Here is a 4032-nt window from a genome sequence, read left to right as displayed (position 1 = left end):
TCTGCCTCTCATAGGTGAAAGTGCTTTTGCCCTGGAAAGTGCTAGACAAGTGGGGTGCGTTGATGATGGTTTAGCTCCCTGGGTGCCTCTGACGGACTGGAGACCAGGAGGAATGTCTGTCGTGCAGATCCAGCAGGAACAGATGCAGCAGTGCCCTGTGTATCCAGGGGTCAGACTGCTCCCATCCTCAGCCCTTTAGCCCAGGGCTGGGCTCCCACCTCATCAGCACAGGGGCCCGTCTCAGTGACCTGAGCAAGGACCTCCCACCTCCCACCTTTGGGGGCCCCTCACCCACCAGAAGACTTTCTCTCAGGCTGCTGGGCTTTACAAAATGGAGGTATTTTCCAACTGTCTCACAGAGAACCATGCAGCTGTTTTTATTTTCTTTTTTATTCTAACGTACAGCAAATCACATTACAGATTAAAAAAAAAAAAAGCCCCGTACAAGCAAAAGACTTAAACATTTGAAGTGCTATAAAACGGATTCGTCAGTGGCTCTCCTGAGACCACGCATGTATTTAGCATTTTATCTCTGGTCTGTAAGTGTGTGGTGTTGAGGTGAAGAGACAGAAGTCACCCTGAGGGGTGTCCCCATCTTCCCTGCTGCTCTGTGCCACCCTGACCCTTTTGAGGGCCCGTGAAGGGAAACTCTGAGCCCGGGTCACAGAGGCAGGTCATGCTTCCTTGAGAATGAGGTCTGTCCTGGGGTCTTTCTCTGGAAGGGCCGGAGTCCTTCTCTTCAGGTCAGCCTTGGGCCCTGGACTTGCAAATGTGCCCTTTGCATCAGAGATGGGCCAGAGCACGGTGAGGGGTGCAGGAAAGAGGCTGCCTGAATGGCCTCAGTGTGACCCTGACAGCTGGAACCCATGTCACATGCAGGCCCCGGGCATACTCCTGACAAGGGACAATTTTTGGTATTTGTGAGTGATGGATGGTTCCTACCTTTCGGTCACTTCCTCACTGATTTCCGCCTCTTCTGAACTCTTGGTCTGCATTACTGTGTGGGAAGAACTCATTCCTCACCCCCCCCCGCCACCCCCCTTGTCCCTCCTTAACTCTTACACTGCTACTACTACTAGCACTGACAGCACTTCTGACACCAGATGTGTGGGGTACCCCAGCACCAAGCAAGTCTGTGACACCAGCTGGTTGTCCTACAATTCAATTCAGTTCTGACACTGTCCACCTGGAGATAGGCTACAGGTTAAGGGCTCAGTCCTACAAGACTGCCCCACCCCCCATTAACATGTCAATCATAAGTCCAGGTTGTCACTCGTGCTTCTGATGATGTTATAAACCGGAGGTTCCCAAAACCTCCTCCTTGGTTTCAATTAATTTGCTAGAGCAGCCTGCAGGATTCAAGACAACAGTTTATTTACTGTTTACCAGTTTATTGTAAAGGATACAGACGAACATGAAAAGGGAAGATATGCAGAGGGCAAGGTATGTGGGAAGGGGCGTGGAGCTTCCGTGCCCTCTCTAGGTGCCCCACTCTCCCAGCACATCCGTGTGTTCACCAACATGGAAGCTTTCCAAACTCCATACTATTGGGATTTTCATGAAGGCTTCCCCGTGTAGGCATGATAGACTAATAACTCCATTTCCAGCCTCTCTTCCCTCTCTGGAAAAACGGGAGTGGGACTTCTAATCCTAGCCTGGTCTTTCTCGTGACCAGCCCCCGCTAAGGATCCCACCAAGAGTCACGTCATGAGAACAAAAGACTCTGCTATCAGCCCGGAAATTCCCAGAAATTTAGGAATGCTGTGTCAGAAACCAGAATCAACGCCCAGTGTTAGAACAAAAGATGCCCTAGTCCTCTTATCACTTTCGGAAACCGCAAGCGTCTTAGGAGCTCTTTGCCGGGAACTCAGGGCAGGGACCAATATACGTTTTTTCTATCATCTCAAAATTACCAAAAATAGTTGGTCCCGCAGGATCCTCACACTCGGGCCCCCCAGGCTGCGCTCCCCTTCCTGCCCTGAGTCTCTAAAGGCCCAGCACCCTCTCCACTGGACAGCTGGGTTCCTTCTTGCCTTCACCCCTCACACCCAGTCCTTTGCCAAGTGATTCTACTGCAGCCGTGTCTCTCTATCCTGTCACCTCTGCCCTCCGTCACTGCCCTGACTTAGCCCCTCATCTCTTGCCTGGATTTTACAATGTCTCCTTTCTGGCCCTGTGCCTCCGGTGTCTCCCGAGAGGCCATGCTGCCCTGATTAATCCACCTCAAGCATCTTCTGATGCTGCCTCTCCCCGGTTCAAAGAGCTTCACTGATTTCCAGTTACCCACGGAATTTATTTCAGATGCCTCAGCCTGGCTTTTAGCATCATCTATGGCCCTGCTACGCAGAGTGCGGTCCTCAGACCTGAAGCTTTAGCATCACCCAGGAGCTTGTATGAAATGCAGACTCTCAGGCCCCCCAGAGCTACTGAGTCAGAACCTGCTATTGAACAAGATTGCCAAGTGAATCGTGTGCACGTTCAAGTTGGACAAGTGCTGCCTTATGATTTGATTTCTTCCTTTTAAAGATATATATAATCAGATATATAATATACATACTTATAGCATACGTATATGTGTCAGCAAGTCATACATGCACATGGTTTTAAAAAATGTACTGAAGGGGCTTCCCTGGTGGCGCAGTGGTTGAGAGTCCGCCTGCCCATGCAGGGGACGTGGGTTCGTGCCCCGGTCGGCCCAGGAGGATCCCACGTGCCGCGGAGCGGCTGGGCCCGTGGGCCGTGGCCGCTGAGCCCGCGTGTCCGGAGCCTGTGCTCCGCAACGGGACAGGCCACAACAGTGAGAGGCCCGCGTACAGCAAAAAAAAAAAAAAAAAAAAAAATGTACTGAAAAGTCTCAGTCCCCTCCTGGCCCCAGTTCCTCTCCCCAGAGGCAACCACTTGTATTATTTCTGGTTTTAGTTTTTCCGTGTTTACTTCTGTGTCTGATGTGTATTTGTGATCTGATCTGATAATGTGTCTGATGGTATTTCTGGAGTTTTCAAAATGAAATATACCTAATGGCTTCTTGTTAATCTAGGGTGGATTTAACTCATTGATTCCCCCTCCCCTCCAACCTGCCTCTTGTTCTTCCTGCCAGTGGTTGGAATTGATCCTCTGCTGCAGGCTTTTGTCACGCGTCTGGTGGAGCCTTGGTTTTCCCCTTTTGTTTGAAAAGGATCCAGGCAGCTCTGTGGGCAATCAGGCTCCACCTTAGGGTGGTGGCAGGGGCTGGCTTTTATGCTGGGGAACCCCTAAATTTCAGAATGAGGAGGCTTTCCTGAGGCCCCAGGACCCACACAAGCTGCTGAGTTCTCTCCAGACCATGCATGCATTCAGGGTTTTTGGGTTTTGTTTTTGTTGACATCTGAGAAGGAAATGCCTGGCTCCTTCATGGTCATGCATGGGCTGGGTGAGGGCTGGGAGTTGACTATTCCATGCCCAGACTGCCCAGTAGGCTCCTTGTTTCAGCCCTGTTCTCACTCCACCCTCTTTCCTACCTGGCCGTCTGAGTTCAGAGGCCCTGCGCTTCCTCTGGGCAGATGGCTCCGTCCTCCACTGTGCCCCTAGGTGTGTGTTCTAGGTCATTGGTTCTCAAACTTGGCTGCACGTCGGGCTCACCTGGATCATTAGCAAAGTCCTGTCCCCTGGGCAAGACCCCAGCGATTCTGATGTAATTGGTCTGGGGTCTGGCTCTGCCTTACTAGGCGGTCCTCTTCCTTTTCTCTCTGAGATTCCAGGCATCTCTGGTCTGCTGATTAGTTGCCTCCCTGTCTCTCTTTGATGTGATCGATACACTTAAACAAAATACATTTACTATAGTTTTAAGGTTCCAGGGAAGGAGAGGACACACGTGCGTTTACTTGGTTCATGAATATCTTGAACAAGAAGTGCAAAACCTAATTTCAGTCCACGTGTCCAACTTCATCTGCAGCCTCTCCTTTGCACTCTGCAATTTAGCAAATACCAACAAACTCCAAAACCATTCCCTTTCACCCATCTGCACACTGCTCTTTCCCACATCTGTGACGTCAC

The sequence above is a fragment of the Lagenorhynchus albirostris genome, chromosome 2 (genome assembly GCF_949774975.1).
Source record: "Lagenorhynchus albirostris chromosome 2, mLagAlb1.1, whole genome shotgun sequence".
NCBI classification, from domain to species: Eukaryota; Metazoa; Chordata; class Mammalia; order Artiodactyla; family Delphinidae; genus Lagenorhynchus; species Lagenorhynchus albirostris.
Note: the sequence above shows the minus strand (reverse complement) of the source record.